Below are 23,999 nucleotides of genomic sequence, written 5' to 3' on the forward strand. Positions count from 1 at the left end.
TGTAGATTGTAACATGATTATTTTATTTTCCTTTACAGCTAATGTCCACTTATGAGTGAATATATACCATGTTTGGTTTTGTGAGTCAGGATTAACTCACTCAGTCTGATAATTTTCTAGGTCTATTCATTTGAATATAAATTTCATGATGTTATTTTATCAGATGAATAATAATCCATTTGACAAATGCAATTTATTTTCTTTAGCAATTTTTCCATTGAAAACCTCAATTCCTCTCATTTTCTGTCTATTATGAATAAAGCTTTATAAATATTGTTGAGCAAATATCCCTGTGATAGTATAGAGTGTCTTTTGGGAAAATCTCAAGAATAGGATAGCTGGGTATTGAAGTAGATTGATTCCCAATTTCCTCCAAAAAATACCATATTGATATCAAAAAATGGCTGTACAGTTTGGACTCCAACCAGCAGTAAAGTTATCCTTGATCCATACTTACACTCTAAACTGCCCCTTATATTTTTATACTGACTCTTCTGATATGGGTAAGATAGAATCTCAATATAGAGTAGAGTTTGAACCCTCTTATGCACAAGGCAATCCTGTCCAGCTTAATAGCACATTCTGTGAAAATGTTTCACCCATTACCAGCAGCCAAGCCCTCCAGTTCCAAGAATCCAAGAGTATTCTTTGACATAGACATTGGCCATTGGCAGGGAGCAAGTTGGACCAATTGTTTTAAAATTATTTGCAGATATTCTTTTCCAAATTGCAGAATTTTTTCTTGCATTGTATAAAGAAGAAAAAGGCACTGTATCCACAACTGGGAAACCTCTCCATTTTATAGATGTCCTTTTCACCAAATTACTAAGAAATTTATGAGTTAGGGTGAATACTTCTCAAACCAGAATGGGGCAAGTGGAGAAAGTATTCATGGTGAAAACATGGAAGATGAAAATATACATTAAGCATGATTGGGAGTGTTTGCTGAGCATGGCAAACACAGGCCCCAATACAAATGGTCCTTAGCTTCTTATCACAACAGTTCCACATACTCATTTGAATAGGAAGTGTGGTATTTGGTGAAGTTAGGAAAGGAATAGGTGTGGCAAGGATTCTTGAAATGTAGAGGTGAATGGTGAAAACCCTGCCAAACTGTGTGTTATCACAGAATGTGGAGAACTGAAAGAAGGGGATGACTGGGGAATATTTCCCGAAGATGGCTCCGGTGATAGTCATCCTGATTTCATTGAGGATGCAGATATATATTTAAAAGATGTAGATAAAATTTTATTAATATCTGAAGACTTAAAAACATTGGAAATATTTTTTAAGTCTCAAAATTGGGCGATGGCTATTAAAAATACGTGAAGGTTTTAAGGTACATTGATAGTTCAAAGGTTCTTATTGAGAAAACAGATAAATTTAGACTAGAAGCAGTAGCCTTAAATTGTGTGGTGGATATTCGTGCTTGTAAATTGACGGTGTCAAATTTGCAGAAACCAACTGAGAGTTGCTTGGAGGCTCTTGAAATGGACCCTTTAAATACTAAAGCAGTATACTAAAAAGTTCAAGGATGCAAGGATTGAAAGAATATGATTAAGAAGGGACAGGAGGACACTCTGCGATTAGGTCGTTTTCTGTCCAGAGAGAGGGCCAGGTGACCCCCATCATGACTCAGAACCTGCCAGCAGAAAACTGAGCTCCCAAAACAACCTCACAAGAGCTCTCCCACCTGAGCCCATAGGAAACCTGACACATACCCCTACTGCTATCTGGGGTAAAGAACACCTAGAGTTCTCTGAGCACAGATGACATGGTGCACTTTGGGATCGGGGCCTTTCTGGCTCAGAAAGAAGGCCGGTTTACTGACACTGGGACTAAGGACCTGCTCACAGAACGCTGTGCTCCCAGAACAGCCATACACCCAGTCTCCTAGCTGAACCAGGAAGACAACAGAGTCACTGCCATCAGAAAACACTGTCTGCCTGCAAAGAGCCAAACACCGAGGAGAAATATCCCTCTTGAGTGTACAGGCCCTCAGGCCCACGGGAGAGACAACCAGTCAGAAACAACAAGATCACCTAAAATCACAGATATCAAGATGGCAAGAGGAAAGTAAAAGAAACTAAGCAATGGAAACCAAGATGAACAGGCAACATCAAAACCTAGCTCTCCCACTATGGCAACTAGTGGATTTGCCAACACTCCAAAAAAAAAAAATAAATAGAAAAGGCTTAAACTTAAACATCATACTTTATGATGCTGATGGAGATCTTCGAGAGAAGAGGATAACTCAGTGAAACAATTACAAGAGAACACACGTAAACAAATAGAAGACCTTAAAGAGGAAAAAAAAAAAAGTCACACAAACTGCTACAAGAAAACACAACCAAATAGGTAAAGGAATTAAAATGGAAATAGAAACAATAAAGGAATCACAAAAAGTCACAACCCTGGAGATAGAAAACATAAGAAAGTAATCAGGAGTCATAGATGCAAGAATTACCAACAGACAACAAGACACAGGAGAGAGGATCTCAGGGGTAGGCAACAACATAGAAAACATTGAGAAAACAGTCAGAAAAAAATGCAAAACAAAAATAAATAAATAAATAAAAGCTTCTAACTCAAAACATCCCGGACACCAAGGACATAAAGAGAAGGTCAAACCTTAGCATAATAGGTGTAGAAGAGGGCAAGGATTATCAACTAAAAGGCACAGTAAATATCTTCAACAAAATCATAGAAGAAAACTTCCCTACTTATAAAAATGAGATGACCATGAACATACTATAAGCATACAGAACTGAATCTTCTCCTAATATATAATATTCAAAATACCAAATGTTCAAAACAAAGAAATAATCCAAAAACAATAAGGGAAGACAGACAAGTAACATATAAATGCCTACCAATCAGAATTGCATCAGACTTCTCAACAGAGACTATAAAACCTATAAAATCCTGGACAGATGTCATAATACAGACCCCAAGAGAACATCAATGCTAGCCCAGGTTACTATATACACCAAAACTCTCAATTACAGTACATGGACTAACCAAATGTATTCCAGAACAAAAGCAAATTTATACAATATCTGTCCACAAACCCAGCCCTAAATACTATAATAGATAGAAAAATAAAGCACAATGCAGGGAACCATACCCAAGAAATAGCAAAAAGAAAAAAAAAAAAAAAGAAAAGAAAAAAAAAAAAGAAAAAGAAAAAAAAATTCAACCAAGAAAACCAAAAATGACAGCAAAAAAAAAAAAAAAAAAAAAAAAAAAAAAAACCATAATACTACTCTAACAAAAAATATAGCAGGAAAGAGCAATCACTATTCCTTAATATCTCTTAACATCAATGGTCTCAATTCCCCCAAAAAAATACATAGATTATCAGACTTAGTAAAGAAGCAAGATCCAACATTTTGCTGCATACAGGAATCTCATCTCAGAAACAAATATAGACAATGCCTCAGAATAATAGGCTGGAAAAAACACTTCCAAGAAAATGGTCCCTGGAATAAAGCTGGTTTAGCTACTCTAATAGCAAATAAAAAAAGATTTTCAAATAAAAGTTACCAAAAAAGATAAGAATGAACACTTTTTACTCATCATTGGAAAAAAAATCTATCAAGATGAATTCTCGACTCTGAACATCTATGCTCCAAATATAAGGCAAGCACACTCATATATATATATATATATATATATATATATATATATATATATATATATATATATATTGAACTAAAGTTCAAAGCATACACACACAGTAATATTTGGAGACTTCAACATCCCACTCTCATCAATGGACAGATCATGGAAGCAAAAACTGAACAGGGACATAGCAAAACTGGCAGAAGTTATGAACCAATTGTAATTAACAAACATCTATAGAACCTTTTAATTTAAAACAAAAAAAAATATACCTTCTTCTCAACACCTCATGATACCTTCTCCAAAACTGACCATATAGGCAGATATAAAACAGGCCTCAAGAGACATGATAAGATCAAAATACTCTCATGCATCCCATCAGATCACCATCGACTAAAGTTGATCTTTTATAATAACAAATAAACAAAAAGCCCACATATACATGGAAGCTGAACAATGCTCTTATCAGTTATAATGTGGTCAAGAAAGATAAAATAATAAATTAATGATTTTTTAAAATGCAATAAAAATGAACTGATGCGATGCAATTAAAGCAGTACTAAGAGGAAAATTCATAGTTCTGAGTGCCTCAAAAAACACTGGAGAAAGCATATACTATCAGCTTGACAGCACACCTGAAAACTCTAGAACAAAAAGAAGCAGATACACCCAAGAGGAGTAAAGGGCAAAAATAAAGTCAGAGGTGAAATCAATCAAATAGAAACAAAAAGGGCTATACAAAAGGTCAACAAAACAAGGACAGGTTCTTTGAGAAAATCAATAGAAAATCAAACCCTTAGCCAGATTAACTACAGGGCACAGAAATGGTATTCAAATTAACAAAACAAGAAATGAAAGGGGACACAAAATAACAGAACCTGAGGAAATTCAAGAAAACATCAGATTCTCCCCACTATAAAAGCTTATACTAAACAAAACTGGAAAAGCTGGAGAAAATGGACAAATTTCCAGACAGATAACAGGTACTGAAGTTAAATCAGAATCAAATAAACCATATAAATAGTAACATAACACCTGAAGAAATAGAAGCAATCATTAAAAGACTCCCAAGCAAAAAACGTTCAGGACCAGATTGGTTCAGTGCAGAATTCAATCAGACTTTCAAAGACAACCTAATACTAAAACTGTCAAAACTATTCCATAAATTATAAACAGAAGAACTACTACCCAGCTTGTTTTTGGAAGCTAAAATTATGCTTATTGCTAAACAACACAAAAACCCTACAAAGAAAGAAAACTTCAGACCAATTCCCTCAGGAACATCAGTGCAAAATTATTCAATCAATATCTTGCAAACAGAATCTGAGAATACATCAAAGCTATCATCTAATATGATCAAGGAGGCTTCATGCTAGGAATGAAGGAATGATTCAACATACATAAATTCATCCATGTAATCTGCCATATAAACAAACACAGTGAAAAATACCACATGACCATATCACTATATACTGAAAACTAACTTAACAAAATTCAACACCCCTTTATGTTAAAAATCTTGGAAATATCTGGAACCTAAGGCCCATAACTAAACATACAGAATACAGGTTAGCAGGATAAAGCTAACCAGTACCAACATCAAACAAAATGAAGAGAAAATTGAATCAATCCCATTAAAATCAGGGACTAGACAAGGCTGTCCATTCTCTCCCTACTTATTCAATATAGTACTGAAAATCCTGGCCAGAGCAATTAGACAACAAAAAGAAATCAAAGGGTTTCACATTTAAAAAGAGGAAGTCAAAATATCACTCTACTTAAGTGACCCCAAATATTCTACTAGAGAACTTTTACAGCTGATAAACAACTTCAGCCAAGTGGCCGGATATAAAATTAACTCAATCAAATCAACTGCCTTTCTCTACTCAAAGGTTAAACAGGATGAAAAAGATATTAAAGAATACACACCAATCACAATAGTTAAAGACAATATGAAATAACTTGGGGTGACCCTAACCCCAAGCAAGTGAAAGATCTGTATGAAAAGAAGGAAATTGAAGATCTCCAAAGATGAAAAAAATCCCCCATGCCCATAGATAGGTAGGATCAATACTGTAACAATGGCCATCTTGCCAAACACAATCTACATGTTTGTTGCAATCCCCACCATAATTACAACTCAATTATTCATAGAATTGGAAAGAGCAATTTGCAATTTTTTTGGAATAACAAAAATCCTAGAATCACAAAATATATTCTCAACAATAGAAGAACTTCTATTTCTAGGAAAATGGATGGAAATAGAGACTATCATCCTGAGTGATGTAAGCTAGTCAAGAAAGAACATCCATGTTATGTACTCACTAATAAGCAGATACTAAACCAAGAATGCTCTGAATACCCAAGAAACAATTCACAGATCTTATGAAGCTCAAAAAATAAAAATATAAAAGGAATGCCATATGGGGATTCCTCAGTTAGAAGGGAGAACAAAACACTCATGGGAGGAAATACAAGGTCAAATAAAGGAATATGGATTGAAGAAAAGATTATTCAGAAGCCTCCTCACTCGAGGATCCACAACATTTTTAGCCACCAGGTCCAAGCAATATTCCTGATGCTGAGAAGTACTTACTGGCATGATTGAGATAGAGATGCTTCCTCAGGGGTTCTACCAGAGTGATACAGTTACAACTGAGCATGTTTTCAACTAACCATCAGACTGAACCTGGGGACCCCAATGAAGGTACTAAAGAAAGGACTGAAGGAGCTGAAAGGGATTATGTCATAGAAAAAACAAACACATTATTAACCAACCAAACCTTCCAAAACTACCATAGACTAAAACACCAACCAGTGAGCACACATTGAGATAACCATTGATCTATTTGCATATGTAGTTAAAAATGGCAGTATCTGGCATAAATGTAAGAAGATGCCTTTGATACAGGGAGGACAAGTTTTCCCAATGTAGGGGAATGCCAAGGCAATAGGGAGAATATGGTAATTAGGGGGGAGTGCACCTTCCTGAAGACAAGTAGAGGGGGTTGGGGAATGGAGCAGGACAGGGGAAATGTAAATACAGAGTTCCTAATTTTTAAAAAGCTTCAATAATAAAAAGAAGGGGATAAAGGCACAGGAGATAGGCCCGGAGACAAAGCTATCCATGCAGATTTGCCTATCGTTAAACAAATAATAAAGGCACAGAATGATAAAAAAAAAGGCAGCATATGCAAAAATGTTTGTTTAATAAAGGTTATAATGTCCTTAACTATTGACTATATATAATATTGACTATATAAAGAACAATGTATATTACTGTCCACATGGTCCCTGATGATTTTCCCTTGATCTTTGCCATTGTTTACCTAGCAGTGCTGACAAAGGTTTCTTCTTAATAAAGAAGAAAGTGTTACAAAATACAGTGAATTTCAAACAAAGAAGCAAACAAACAAATAAGAATCTCAATGTAATCTTGATTTTCTTTTTCTCGATGGCTAAGAATGTTGAACACTTTTAAAGTACTTTTTGGTATATTGGAGATTCCTCTGTTAGTAAATTTGTTTTAGATCTATACTCCATTTTTTAATTTGATTGTGTGATGTGTTGATGTCTCTATTTTCTTGAGTTCTACTTCTCTGTCAGATGTGGAGTGGGTGAAAAATCTTTTCTTATTCTGTGGACTGATGTATTATCCTATTAATAATATAATTTGCTTCATAGAAGCTTTTCGTTTTCACGATGTCTCATTTATTTGTATATCTCAGGAACTGTGCTATTGGTGTTTTATTTAGGAAGTTGTCTCAGGTGCCACAGTGTTCAAGGATTTCCTCATTTTCTCTTTTATCAAGTTCAGTGTGGAGAAATATCTTTGATTTACTTGGTATTGGGTTTTATTCAAAATGATTCTCTATCTATTTGCATTCCTTTAAGTGCACTCTTCTATTATATATCCTGTTAGACTACCACCATTTTGTAGAGGCAAATCATTAATCCACTCTTACTTCCCAGCTAAGGTGGCACGATTCCACCTACCTCAAAGCTCTGAAGTCTCTAAACAAAGCATGCACACACACACACACACACACACACACACACACACACACACACACACAAACAACATTAATTTTGATAAGTCTTAATAGTGCAATGGCTGGGCATCTCCTTTAGTTTATGTGCCCAACACACAATCCCCTTTGCTATTCCTGAGTTATCATTTACAAAAATCTGTATTCCATCGCTGCTACCCAAGACCAAATGTGGAAGTAACCCATTGGGGTTCTTCCCACAATTTTTGGATGATTGTTATTCTATCTCCTGAAGTTCTGCTTACATAGTATCTCTGTACTGGCATCTATTTTGATCTATTTTGTCATAATATCTCCTTTGATTCATCTCTCCATAATGAGAAGCATTGTAAATGTGAAACAGGTTCTAAATACTGCTTTTGCCCTATCATTCCAGTCTTGGTGGATTATTCAAATTTTAATAGCCCAAAAGTCAGAACTTATTTTACAAAAGGCAAATGTATCCCAAAATTGGTGACACATTTCTATTTTTTCTCAGTTTTAGCACATCTATGAGTTGCCATTCAAATTCCATACCGTGTATCATATTGGTCCATTAAATTTTGTTGTACACAGTTTGTGCTCTAACAGCCTTTGGTTGGCTTTCTCCAGTTTTATCTTCTGTTTCTACATGAGTATTTTCCTCAACTACCACCTTAATTTCCTCCCTTAAAGTCTCTCCCCATGTTTCATATCTCTCTCTTTTTTGTTCCTTCTGTTTGATAAGTTCCTTTATTCTCTATTCTATGTTCTACTTCCACATTTTAATTTTTCTTTATATTATAATTCTGATATTCTGCTGTTTTTTTTTTTTGATTGATTAAATTTGAAAGGTTCTCCTCCAAGCCTTGCTTTCAATCTTTGTTATTTTCTCTTTGCTGCTCAATCTGATCTGTGAGTTCGTATATTCTTGTTCTAGAATAATTTTCTGTTGCATATTTGTGGTATATTCATCAAAAGTTAGTTATGCATATATGTGTGGATTCAATCCCATTGATTAACCTGCTGGATTTTATTCCAGAACTATGTGTTTGTTTTTATTACTATAGCTTCTAACCATTTTTGGAAAGTTGGACTATAATATGTAAATCATCAAAAAAATTCACTTACTATATAGAGACTATCCATAAGTTCTGTGACCATAGAGAACCCTGACTAATGGAAGTAGTATATAAATGATCAGGTGTGAGCAGGTCCTGATGGCACAAGTAAGTTATATAAAGAAATTGCTCAAAGGTATATGGTTTCTATTTTTGTTGCAATGTCATCTGCTACCAAGCATGCACCTGTAGCCTTATGGAATGTTCCCTTTTATCAGCTGACTGAAGGAGCAAAGACTAAGGGCCTGGTATACCAATGGCTCTGATTTTTATTCAGGCACCACCCAGAATTGGACAGCTACAATCTTCCAAACCTTTTATGGGGCAACACTGAAGGTGAAGGAAAAATCTTCACAGTGGGCTGAACTTTAGGCATTCCACGTGGTATTACTGCTTGTTTGGAAGAATAAATAGCTAGATATATAGTTGTTTTGTGACTCATGGGCTGTAACAAATGGATTGGCTGCACAGTCAGGGACTTGGAAAAATCATGACTGGAAAATTGGTAAGAATGGCATTTGGGAAAGAAGTATGTGGATAGATTTCTCCAAATGAGCAAAGAATGTGAAGATATTTGTGTGCTATGTAAATGCTCACCAAAAGGTCACTTCAGCTAAAGAAGAGTTCAATATTTATGTGTATAAATGGCCCATTTGCTGGACAGTCAGTCTCTTTGCCCCAGCCATACCTGTCATTGCTCAATGGGCACATGAACATAGTGGCCATGGTGGCCAAGATGGTGGTTAGGCTTGAGCTCAAGAACACAAATTTCTACTCACCAAAGCTGACTTGGCTGCAGCTGTTGATGAATGCCAGATCTGCCAAGAGCAGATACCAACACTGAGCCTCTATGTCACTGTTCTTCGAGGTACCCAGCCAGCAACCTGGTGGCAGGTTGACTACCTTGGACCACTTCTTCCATGGAAAGAAGAATGTTTTGTTCTAACTGAAGAAGATACTTATCCTTGTTATGGATTTGCCTTTCCTACACACAATGCTTCTGCCAAAACCATCATCTTTGGATTTACAGAATGCCTTATTCATTGTCATGATATTCCATACACTATTGCTACTGACCAAGGAACTCATTTCACAGTTATAGAAGTACAACAGTGGGCCCAACATCATGAAAACCACTGGTTCTACCATGTTTTATATCATCCTGAAGCAGTCTGATAGAAATATGGAATGGCCATTTGAAGATTCAGTTACGGTGCGAATTAGGTGACAGCAGGATGGAAGGCTGGGGCAGAGTCTTTCAGAAGGCAGTAAATACTTCCAGTCAGCTTCTGAAATATGCTACAGTTTCTTCCATAGCCAGATTCAATGGGTCCAAAAATCAAGGGTTGAAAAGGTGAATAGTTCCACTCCTTTTCACTCCTAATTACCCCTAGGAAATGAATTCTTTGTCTCTTCCCTCTACTCTAGGCTCTGTTGACCTAGAAGTTTTGGTTCCACAGTGGGCAAGTTCTCCTAGCAGAAGGCACAACAAACATTATAGTGAACTGGAAGTTCAGGCTTCCCCCTTGACATTTTGAGTTTCTAGTGCCCTTAAACCAATAGGCTAAGAAAGGTATAACAGTGTTAGGAGGGGCAATGAATCCAGATTACCATGGGGAAATTGAATTGTCTCTCCACAATGGAGGTAAGAAAGATTATTTCTAAAGTTCAGGAGATCCCTTAGGGTATCTCTTTGTACTGGCATGTTCTGTGATTAAAGTCAATGGGAAACCACAACAGCCTAACACAACCATAATGACAAAAGATTCAGACCCATCAAAAATGAAGGTATGGTTCATCCCTCCAGTAAAAGAGGCAAAACTTACCAAGGTACTTGCAGAGGGTAGTAGAGGGTAAATACAGAATGGGTAGTAGAGGAAGGTAGTTATAAATACCAGCAAAGGTTAAGTAACCAGTTACAAAAAAGAAGGTTATAAATTAGTATGAATGTTTCTGGTTTATTTTAAGAACACATGTGCCTTTCTTTCTTTTCTTTTTTTAACATCAATTGGTATTTAAGTTGAGATAATAAAAGAATGCTCCCAAGGGACATTGGCCCACTGTAAATTTACGAATATGTTTGTGATTATACAAAGAAGAGTTACACCATGATAGGTATATTCATGACTTTGTTATTGTTTCATATGTACATGAAATATTTTTATCAAGTTGACAAGGGGTGGATTATAGTGGTTATTTCTGGTTGTCTACTTGACTATATCTAGAATGAACTACAGTCTAGAATTGAAAGGCTCAACTGTGATTCCTATCTTTAGTCTAGGAGATACAAGATTCTGACCTGGACCTTGGCATGAAGATTTTGAGGCATAGTGGCTATGAGTCCAAGGAGACTAGGGCAAGAAGATCTCTGAGTTCAAAGTCATCTGGGACAATGCAAGTCCCAGATCCAGGTGTGGTGGTACATACCTTTAATCTGGGACATACCTTCTACTGGCGTCCTTCATAAGGACATTGAAAGGAGGAAGACTCTGTCTTCTTCATTTTACTGCCTTGTGGGACTGAGAAATCCCTAGCTCCTTTGACTTCCATTCATAGTTGTTGCTGACCATTGTTGGGAAGTTAGACTACAGACTATGTTATCAACAACTTTTCTTTTTATAGAGATTACCCATAAGTTCTGTGAAGCTAGAGAACCCCAAATAATACAGCTATATTAAAGATTGTGCCATCTATATAGAGAAAATATTTATTCCTACTTATCATCTGAGTATTCTTTATTGGTTTTTCTTGACTATCCCATTTGGCTTGAGTGTAAAATTCAATGCTGAAAAGAACTAATGAGATTTATATATCTTACCTTTCTTCTGTATCTCTCAAAGCAACTTCTACCTGTTTATGGATAATCATGTTGAACATAGGATATTCATACACAGTTTCCTTTCATGATGACAAAAACTCTCATTGTTCTATGAATAGAATTGAAACCTTAATTTGTTTTAAATCTGAACTGCTGTGTATGTAATTACAGAAGGATCTTATGGTTAATTTATCAAAAACTTTTGTATTTGAAAAAATACAATTTGGGGATATTTGTTAATTAAATGTGGCAAAAGACATCTTGTATTTTGTTTTATTTACAAAACACACACATAAGCAAGGCGACAATATTATATACATTCTTTATGTTATATTTATATAGGCACACATACAAATATTTAAAATAATAATTAAAATAAAGTTAATTAATTTGGGAAGAATTAAATAGGTAAATAGAAGGTGATAATGGGTGAAAAAGATAAGGTTAAAATGATATAAATCCAATGCTTATGGATAAAATTCTCAAGAAGAATGTCAATATAAAAATGTGTCAAAAATAAATCATACTTAGCTGAAATATTAAAACTGTCAAAAATAAAGAAAAGGATACTTCCAAGTAAAATGAAAGAAAAGTACAGCTCTTAAGTTACATTGATAAGAAGTTAGTATATTATCACATAAATTCCTTACTTCAGATAACTAATGGCACATAACTAATGATTGACAGAGAAGCAGGACATGCTATTTAAAATCCTTTAAGCATAGATACATTAAGGCAAATATTCTATACACACTCATGGATTAGAAATGTGCTTTGGCAATTTAAATGACATTAAGTATGTGCTGAATAAATGGCCATGCCAAAAGCAATTCAGATGGTATTTGTAAAAGTCAAACAGGTTTTCAAATATTTTAATAAAAAAATCACAAATTTAATGGAAAAATATGCTATAAAATTACTTGGCCAGAGTTGTATTTTCTTTTTCCTTTAATTAAGCAAAAATCTAACCTATAATCAACAATAAAGTTTCCTTAAATATTTTTATCATTTTCATTGGATAGTCTCTGTATTTATATTTCAAATGTTAACCCTTTTCCACCCGCTCCCATCCAATTCCCCTCCTCCCCTTTCTTCCATGAAGATGCTCCCAACCCAACCACTCACTACCACCTAGGCACTTTGGCATTCCCCTACACTGAGATAAAGAGCCTTCACTGGATGAAAGACATCTCCTCCTATTGATGCTGTACAATGCTATCCTATGCTACATATGCAATTGGAGCCATGTGTCTCTTCATGTGTGCACATTGATTGTTGTTGTAGTCCCTGGGAGCTCTGGAGGGTTTGGTTGGTTGATATTTTTGTTCCTTCCATGGGGTTGCGAACTCTTGCACCTCCTTCAGTCCTTTCTCTAACTTTTTCATTGGTGTCTCTGTGCTCAGTCCAATGGTTAGCTGCAGGCCTCCTCATGTATATCAGTATGGCTATGGCAGAGCCTCTGAGGAGACATCCACATCAGGTTCCTTCAAGTAAGCACATCTTGGTATCAGCAAGTGACTGGGCTTGGCTACATATGGGATGGTTCCTCCTGTGGAGCACTCTCTGGATAATCGTTTCTTCAGTCCCTGCTACTGTATTTGTTCCTGTATATTTTCCCGTGAGTATTGTTCTCTCCTTTCCAAGAAGAACTGAGCCATCCACATTCTGGCCTTTTTTTTTTTTTTTTCTTTTTGAGCTTCATAAGGTCTGAGAATTGTTTTTTGAGTATTCTGAACTTTTTTGAGTAGTATCTGATCATCAGTGAGTACATACCATGTGTATTTACCTCACTCAGGATGATATTTTCTAATTTCACTCATTTGCCTAAGAGATTCATGAAGTCACTGGTTTTAATAGTTGAGTAGTACTCCATCCATGTAAATGTAATACAATTTCTATATCCGTTCCTCTGTCGAAAGACATCTGGGTTCTTTCCACCTTCTGGAAATAAATAAGGCTGTTATTAGCATTGTGGAGCATGTGTCCTTGTTAGAGTATCTTTTGGGTATATGCCTAGGAGTGGAATGGCTGTGTCTTCTGGTAGTATTAAGTTCTATTTTCTGAGAAACCCCAAAACTGATTTTCAGAGTTATTGTACCATCTTGCAACCCCATCAACAATGGAGGAGTATTCCCTTTTCTCCACATCCTTGCCAGCATCTGCTGTCACCTGAGTTTTTGATCTTAGCCATTCAGACTGGTGTGAGGTATAATGTCATGGTTGTTTTCATTTACATTTCCTTGATAAGTAAGAATGTTGGACATTCACAATAATATTTTCATTAAAATGTTGTAATTGTTTCCTGGCATAGTTATAAATAAGAGGAAACATTATTCACATTTTTTACTGAAAATTAGGATATTTAGAAATTTAATTTACAGCAAAATTACCTGCTTTGGGTAGCTTTTCAAGGAGTGCTATAAATGTAAAATTTAAAACAATGTAGTTTTGTTATTATTATTATTAAGTCATGAGCACAACAGCCTCAGTCATCATGCCAAAGAGTCGCACAAGGTAAATTTAGAAAATGAAGCACTTTCTTGACAGTTTGATGAAAACTTTTTTTTCATAGTAGCACACACCCTACAAGCAGTCATCCTTTCAACATTTCCAAGAAAATACCTTTTCAGCATTATTTTAAATCACTATCTTACATAACATTTTTAATTCAAAGTTATTTATCATCCATTGCAAGGAAATCTTTCAGGTTTGATGACTAAAGTGCTTTCCGTTTTTACATATGAATGCATCAATTAAATTTGCAAAAATATTTCTCCAAAGACTTTGTCCTCACATATCATTCAAATCACTCTGTGAAACTTATAAATAGTAATTTGAAGGATTAAAAAATTTAATTCCTTTCTGATGACAAGTGGAGGTGAAAAGTTACTTGATATGCGGCAACAGTTATAGAGGTAAGTACCTCTGATAATGAGATATACTTTGCCATAACTGGTACTCTATTAAGATGATATTTCTTATAGTAATGCTTCCTAGTATCAAATTTTAGTTAATAAATGTTATGAAATCATTTTCCTCACTGTGAGAATTGTCAGAAAGACAAATAATCACAGGGAAACTAATGGTATAAACGAGAAAAATGAAGACACAAATGTTCATGGTAGAAATTATGTAATGATGAATTGTCTTTTTTGACTCTAATATGTATCGTTTTCAATGGCAAGTAGAACATATATCTTTACAAAATACATTCAGACACATACCATGCATAGGTAATTACATAACTTGAAATCACCTATCACATTGCTGAATCAGGCATACCACTCATAATTTTTCACTTTGACATATTTGATTCCAAACACAGTGAAAACAATATGCTCATTTTTAAAGTGCATTTTCATTCTACACTTTTTTTTTTAGTTTCATATATGGGTGTTGTATTTATTTAGTCTATCTCTTTTTTTCTATCCAATACCATATTATTCCTACTCCCTTTCAGATTCATTGCATCTTGCTATTTCAATACATACATACATACACACACACACACACACACACACACACACACACACACACACACATGCACACACACACACACACACAAACATTTTTCTTGAGAATATATGTTTTAAAGTTGAATATTTGGTATTGGATAACCAAGTAGAAAGATAAATCCTGAAAATAATCATTTTTCTTTTTTCTTTTTTCTTTTCCCAGTCATTAAATATTTGTAAAACTTTACCTATGCTTTTTGAATCCACATTGGAATTTTATTTTTTTTCAGATCTTATTTACACAAATTTATTGTTGAGATTTATATATGAAAAGATATATATATATATATATATATATATATATATATATATATATATATATATATTAGTTTTCCTGTCAAATATAAGACACAATATCTTGTTTACTCATAAGAAAATAAATTCTGAGATCATAAGATATTCTATTAAAATTTTTCAGAAGATAAGAGAATGACAATTGAATTTTTATAGTTTCAAAGATAAAACTATGTTTAGGGTTTTTTTGGGGGGGTAAGGCACAATTCAGCTTATTGCTTTAAGTCTAAGTTCAGATGTATCTTAGAATACAAATTTATATTCATGAAACATAGATGCTATTAATATTGTACAAAGATTTTCTCAATGAAAACCAACACAGATTGATAAATAAAGGATATGAGGTATTTTTTGAAAATTCTTCAGATGTCAGCATAATTCTCTAAATTTTTTGACTTGTAGATTCCAGGGCTGTGTGTGTTTGGACATTTTCCCCCATGGTCACAGAGTTAGGGTAACTTTCAGTTTCTCTTGCATATCACTGATGTAAGGTTTCTATTATATCAGAGTTGATTCCCTTTAACAATTATTGTATAATTTGAAAAATCAGAAAATAGCAAAATTCTGACTTATTGCCTAGAAAATATTAGGCTTTTCATTTATATTTTCCTTAAGTCATTATTAATGCTTTGTTAATATTTAAATGTAGTCATGGTTTATTGACTAGTAACATACAGTTGCTTTAATTAGCATACTAAATACTCTGGTGTATATGCATATTACACAATACAATAAAAACTGAGACATAAATTATTTCATGATGTCTGCCATATACAAAATCTAGATATGACACTTTATATAATAAAGGTGAGTACTTAAAATAAATGTATTTGATCAGGAATAAGTCAAGAGTATTTATTACATGTATAAAATAATAATAAACATTCCCATTTCATATAATCATTCTAGTTAATATAAAATGGTAGAATACATTCTGAGAAGTAAGGTCCTTTAAATTGTACTTTTCAGAATAAACAACAGACCACATCCTTATAAAATTGCTTTAATCTAAAATTAAACTAGAAGATGGAATAAAATTTTGCTACTTTAAATTGACAAAGGTAATTTAGTAAACCATAAACAGACATGTAAATATTTACATCCACCTAATCTTTGATTTTCCCTAATAGTTCAATTAAGGAGAATTTTGATTTAAATAAAAATAATACTTTCTTTCCTAATGAGAATAAAATCTCCTCCTCCTATTACCTTTACATTTCTCTATCCATCAAGTCATAGTACATGGAATTGTTTTTTATTAAGACAATTGTTGTCTCCAGCCCTCATCTATTGTACTATATGTACCAGCTACATTTATTTATGAAAATGCATTCATGTCATAGAAAAGTAAAATACAATATAAAACGTTATTTAACTTTTTATTTTCTTTCACAGCACTGGAAACTATTCAGCTGACACTGAGATACAGAAGAGAAGGGTATTTAAGTGAATATTATCTATATATTTCTTTATATATAAGGCATATATACATAAATTTATGTAGAGAGAAGTATTTTACAATAACATGCATTATATATAATTTATTATGTATGTAATTTATAATTATACATAATATGTATATAATAATATATACTTATATACATATATCTATGATACAGTTTTGTGTATAAAATCTCATACATACTCTGATTATGTGACATTCAGTGTTAAAGCACCATGACTCAGGATTACTTCTTAAGTTGCCACTCATAGAAACACATAGTCCTATTGGAAGAGCTATTTAGGAACATTGTATAAAACAATTTTTACTGAGCCTTATAAATCACATCACTCTCCTGATAAGTAGTAGCCTATCAGCCTCTGCTGACTAGAAATGTGATAGAGTAAGTGCTGGAATGAGCTCAGTGGTGACACCAACCAGAAGAGAGACTAAAGAAGACAAAAGAGACATATTTGTGATTGGAACTCAGGAAAGTGTAGATGAAAACACTAGTAAACTAATAATTCTCATCAAGGAGACACTTAGCTAAATGATAATAATAGTCAGCAACAGGATCCAATAAGATGGCAAGTTGAAAATTTTAGATCTACAATACCATAAATTTGCTTATATAAATTTGACAGTTACGAAGCAAAAAGAAAAAATTTACAAGTATGAATGAAACTTTTGCAAGGTAAAGACAATTTAGACAGATGAGTACAGTGTGGTAGTGAAAGTCAATTGTTTTCTCTTTTTAACCACACTAACCATAATTACAAAGAAGTAACCCTAATATGAGATATATCCAGGCAGTACTAACAGTTTTTTTTTTAGTAAAACTCAAAACAGAGTTAAATGCTTATATAATCCACAGTCAAAAATAATGTAGACAATATTGGGTATCTCTGATTATATATAAACAGTTAATTATTACTCCATTGATATGTAAGACAATGAAATAGAGTAAAATTAAATTCAGTCTCATCTGTAAAGACACTTTTGAAACAGACCATCTAAAAACAGAAAAAAAATATACTAATTAATGTTATTAGAAAGGTGGTGTTATGTAAATGACCACCGGGGTACCAGAGAATCTTGCATTTCACAATTTTGCATTCCTAGTGAAATTAAGTACTACCTGTAAAATGGTGTCCCTTATACAAAGCAGATCCTGAGAAGCAAAATAGCAAATAACTCTAAGGAGGACACAGCCTCATGTCAGCACCATGGAAGTTGGCAGCAGAACAGTAGTCCCAGGAGATAAAGAGATACTGAACAGTGGGCAGTCAACTGCTGTGAGGAACATTAGCTGATGTGCTATGATAACACAATAGGCTGAACACAGCCATTATGCACTTCACAGTTCAGAGGGCATGAAAAAAAGTCTTCAGTGTTTCCTCATAGTTAAAGAGATATGCAATTTTAAAGTAAATAGATTTATATATTGTTCAGTATACACATGTATCGGAACCATGCATGTAATTCTACTATTACATATGCTGTTCATATTCTGTTATCATTAAATAATAAAATAACAAAAAGTTTTATTTTGGTCTCGATTTCTTTGCCATGAACTTTTTGCTCTATAAGTTTCTATAACATCTTATGGGGAAAATATCTCTTGGATCTAAAGCTTCATGAAGTGTTTTTCATTATCACACCATAGTGACCTTTAGCCTTTTTGTGTCTTGATTGAATAGGCATTCACTTCACTTACTGTAAATATAAAAGAGTGGCTAAAATAAATGTACTGTCTCAAAAGCCATGAAGCATTTTCAATACAATATTTATTGCTTTTAAAATATATAAAAGTAAACGAAGACATCTGCTTTGCTTTTATATGAGAGTTTTAAATATCTGTGCAGAGAAATTAACTATGTATCCATAATTATATGTATCTTTATTTTCTGTGAATAAACTCTAGAGAAACACAATTGAATAAAAATAGATATAAATTTTCAAAACTCCATCAATGTTAAAATATAAAAATGAGAAATTATCAAATATCAACACAAATATTTTAATATATGACCTATATTGAATATTGTACTAATTTAATGATCATTGGTATTCTTACATTTATTTAACACTGCTAAAGTCATTTTACTTTTAGGAAAAGTAAAAATTATAATAACTAATGAAACACAACCCATATTGTACTTGAAGATATGAAATTAAATATAATTTATGTACATTTATAGTCATAGTAATCCATTTATATGTCATTGCTTGCTTTAGGAAAAAGTCCTCAAGATTAAGAATTTGAAAATATCTGAATATTTCTTTAAAATTAAATTACATAGATATAAATACTGCAGAGAGCAGAGCAATGAGACCACATGTATGCCAATCATGACCTGACAGACCTTGTTAACTCTACAAAGAGTAAATGAATATTGACAGCAAGTGATCCTAGGACAGAAAATACTTGCCCAACTGCAAATTGCATGCATAGACTACTCATTCAATTACAATCTAGATACCCCTTACTTCATTGATGATTCAAGTACATGCTATTTTATGGGTTATTTTATATTCTAAATTTTCCAAGGCTATCTTCACAGTAAATCTATATTATACATAAAAATAAACCAGTTCACAAAGGGATCTCTCTTGTATGGGAGAGAAGTAAACTTTTATAGGAATAAGAAAAATCATACCTGTAATAATATTTTGTTTTTCTCATGTTATATATAGGATTACTGATTTAAATAGCTAAATTATATCTGGATTTCATGTGTTTCCAATGTTTGATCAATATTTATATATTCACTATATAGCTGTTTATTTTCTTTGGGGTTTTTAGAGTCTAATTTCAAAAAAATTTTTTTCTTACAGCTTTATTTAAAAAAGAAAGATACATGTACAGATTTTTAAAGCATTTTGGCATAAAACTATATGAATATATTTTTGACAGTACTGGATTTTTTAAAAGAATTGATAGTATATATTGAAATCTTACTAGTTCCCATAAGTATAAAGTACATGTAAAACAAAACATAAAATGGAAATAGTCAAAGTTTTCTTTGTGTACATACATTAAACATAATAATTTTTAAATACCAAAAATTGTCACAAGGTTATTTTCTTAGCTCTTAAGTTATTAATGATTTAAGGTCTAGGGGTACCCCACTCTGGGTGGGTACTATACACTTTTTGACATTTTGTTTTTGTTTTTCTATGAAGGACTGACGCTTCTACTTTTTGGCATTTGTTCTTTTTTTTTTTTTTGTGCATGTATGATCTGTAAGTTGTTACTTGGTTATTCAGAGCTTTCTGGGGCTAGTATTCTATTATCAGCGACTGCATATTATGTCTGTTATTCTGTGATTGGGTTACCCCACTCAGGATGATATTATCTAGACGCATCCATTTTCCGAAGAATTTCATAAAGTCACTGTTTCTAATAGCTGAGTAGTATTCCATTATGTAAATATACTACAATTTTTGTATCCATTCATCTACTGAAGGACATCTGGGTTCATTCCAGCTTCTGGCTATTATATATAGGGCTGCTATGAACATTGTGGTGTAAGTGTCCTTATTGTATGTTGGAACATCTTTGGGGTATATGCCCAAAAGTGGAATAACTGGGTCTTCAGGTAGGACTATGTTCAATTTTCTGAGGAACCACCAGACTATTTTCCAGAGTGGTTTTACCAGCTTACCACCCTACCAACAGTGGAGAAGTGTTCCTCTTTCTCTGCATCCTCTCCAGAATCTGCTGTCATCTGAGTTTTTGATCTTAGCCATTTTGACTGGTGAGAGGTGGAATCTCAGAATTGTTTTGATTTGCATTTCCCTGATGACTAGGTATGTTGAGCACTTCCTTAGATGCTTGTCAGCCATTCAATATTCCTCAATTGAGAATTATTTGTTTAGATCTGTACCCCATTTTGAATAGTATTGTTTGACTCTCTGGAGTCTAACTTCTTGTACTCTTTGTATATATGAATATTAGACCTCTCTGAAATGAATAAATACGTAATCTGTGGGTACTTATCCATTGTATAAATAAGTCATGACATAATAACTTTTAAAAACATAACAATACTAAACTATCATAAAAATGCTAAATTAAAGTATGATCTAAATATGACAAAGTTTATTACTATTTCAATATTATAAAGATTAAAATTGTCATTGGGCTGTATATTTAAAAGTAATTTAAGATAATGTTAAAGAACTAAGCACATTATGTAAATGTTATGAAATCAGATACACTGAAAGTAAAGGAAGAGAAAGTAGCAAAGAACCTCAAACACATGGGCACAGTGGAGATATTCCTGAACAGAACACTAACATCAAAATTCAACAAAATGAACTTTATAAAATTTCAAAGCATCGGAAAGGCAAAGAACACTGTCAATAGAACAAAATTACAACTAACAGATTGGCAAAAAAAAAAAAAAAAACCAATTCTTTCTTCTTTAGAGTGCTAATTTCAAATATATACAAAAAAAACTCAAGAAGTTGAACTCGAAAGAACCAAATGATGTTATTAAAAACGGGGAACAGAGCTAAACAAAAAATTCTCAACTAAAGAATATTGAATGGCGAAGATGAATGTAAAGATGTGTTCAACTTACATAATCTTCAGAATATTAAAATCAAAACAACTCTGAGATTCTACCTCATATCAGTGAGAATTCGCTCATATCAATAACTCTTGTGACAGTGGATGCTGGCAAGGATGTGGAGAAAGAAGAACACTCTTCCATTGTTGGTCAGATTATAAGATGGTACAATGAGTCTAGAAATCAGTCTGGTAGTTCCAAATTTTGGAACTAGAAAATATTACCCTTTGTGGGTAACTCAGTCACAAAAGCACATATATGTTATATACTCACAGAAAAGGGGGTATTATTCAGAGAGCTTGGAATAGTCAAGTTTCAACTCACAGATCATATAAAGCTCAAAAGGAAGAAATTCCAAAATTTGGATGCTTCAGTCCTTTTTAGAAGAGGAAACAAAATACTCGTGGAAGGTAGATTGTGGGTGAAACTTGGGAAGAAGGGTGGAAGAGGAGGGGAAAAGCTGGGAAGATCAGGTATGAGAAAAAACAGGGATGATATAGGGAGGGTCAGAAATTTGAAAAGTGGTGTGTAGCCATGGGGAATTGTGAACTGAGATAGCCTCAAGCAAGTCCCACATGCCAGCCAAGCAAAAAACTCCCAGGACCTAACAGGTGTGAGATTGGCTGAAGTGACCAACAAAAGGGAAAGAGAACCTGGGAAAACCATATCCAGAGTGTAGGCAAGTCCCTTGATTGTGGATGGGGTCACCCATCTATCTCCAAAATTTTAACCCAAAATGGCTCCTGTAAAAAAAAAATAAAGTGATAGTATGTGGAGCAGAGACTGAAATAAAGACCATTCAGAGACTTCCCCAACTGGAGATCCACCCCATATACAGTCACCAAACCCAAACACTATTGAGGATGCCAAGAATTGCTTGCTGACAAGAACTTGTTATAGCTGTCTCCTGAGAGGTTATGCCAGATCCTGACAAACTCAGAGGCAGACATTTACAGCCAGCCACTGGACTGAGCATACCCCATTGGAGGAGTTAGAGAAAGGACTGAAGGACCTGAAAGAGTTTTCAATATTCTGAATCCTGAATTTTCTTCAATAACTTTTATTGTTGAGAATGGAAAACTGTAGAAGTAAGGTCATGGCCCCATTTAATTCCATCTTGATTTAACAAATTGAATATGTACAGATATAAGAAACTTAGACATGACATTTAGAATCAGTGAGAAAAACCTCTGAAAAATTCTCCTTCACAAATTATATTCAGAGAAAAAAATTTATCAAAATTAACCTTTTCAAAATTTTTAAACATTTGTAAATGGTATACCAATACAAGACACAGTCTTTTAACATTCATGTACAAACACAAACATGACAGCAAGGTAAACTCCAGCCTAGACTCGATCTGAACTCTGCACAGATAGAAATGGCCAAAAACTTTTCTGTTAAAAAATATGTCAAGATACAAAGATCACAAAGTTTGAGATTTGTTAAGGGTAAGAAATATTTTAATTTAAAAACACTTTATTTTATTTTTAAATGACAATTTTTTTTCAGTTTTCAAAGAGTTTTAAAAAAGAAGGAAACACCTGACTTACTGTTAGAACAGTGCTTCATAGGGGTAATAGTCCCTCTGGTTCTTGTCTTCTAGTTAAACACAGAACAAAACAAGAGAATAAAGGTGGCTTAGTTCCCAACAACTGCATCTTTATCCATTCAACTCCTTGTCTCTCATTTGTCTGTATGTAATGCTCAATGAGATAATATTAATTTAAGATGGCTGAAAGATATGTGGAAATAAAAGCCCATCCCTTATATCATTTGTCAAAAGCAATTAATAGGGAGTGGTTGATTTAAAACAGCCTGAGGCAACAATGCTAATGAGAGTAAACAGGAGGGTAATAAAAAAAATTAGCAGGGATATTTGAGGAATAAAATGTCTACAGGGTCTCCTAGACCACTCCTACATACTCCTAGGAGTTTAGCAGCTAATGAATGTGTAAAACAAGTACCTAGAGTGGCACTCTTCTTTCATGTGGAAGTGATAGTTATAACCAAAGCAAACACAGAGAAAATTAACAACACAGAATAGTTACCAAAGACTTAGTTATTTACATTTTCATGAAATTTCCCTGGCTCTCAAGTTGGCCACCTTGATAACTACCAGAAGGGGCAATAGTAAATTAAGGCAATGATATATATTCTCAAAATTATTCCATGATACATAGTTTTAAGGTATAGGCAAACCATTAGTAAAATTAGCGAAAAAATTTAGCAACAGCTTTAAGATAAAGCAGAAAGAAACTGATGAAGACACTGGAAGATGGAATGACTGGCCACCCACATTCACAGACTGGTACAATTAATCTGCTCTACCAAATGCAACAGACTCGAATCTACTCTTGATCAAAATTCTAAATCAACACGTAGAGAATTCCTTCTGCCAAAGTCGAAGTGTGAGATTACCAGAGACTCCTCAGCTCAGGTGCAAAATGACAGACTCCCTTCATTACCATTTCTTCTTTTCTACCTGGGAAAATCCAGGAGAAAAAAAAAACAGAATTTTAAAAATCCGGTGCTTCTCAAACCAGATAGCTGCATGTAAAGGGATAAAATTTAATATTTACCAATGGCACTGTACAAAGCA

General features: G+C 33.7%; 1 pseudogene across 1 annotated transcript; it reads left to right on the top strand.

The window, feature by feature from the left end:
* Positions 1–590: 590 nt before the first annotated feature.
* LOC308417332 (peptidyl-prolyl cis-trans isomerase D-like) lies at positions 591–6,835 on the top strand (annotated as a pseudogene). Its single transcript has 2 exons — positions 591–1,559; positions 6,710–6,835. The product of its transcript is annotated as a peptidyl-prolyl cis-trans isomerase D-like (transcript).
* Positions 6,836–23,999: the final 17,164 nt, after the last annotated feature.

The sequence above is a fragment of the Micromys minutus genome (assembly GCF_963924665.1).
Source record: "Micromys minutus genome assembly, chromosome: 1".
Classification (NCBI taxonomy): Eukaryota; Metazoa; Chordata; class Mammalia; order Rodentia; family Muridae; genus Micromys; species Micromys minutus.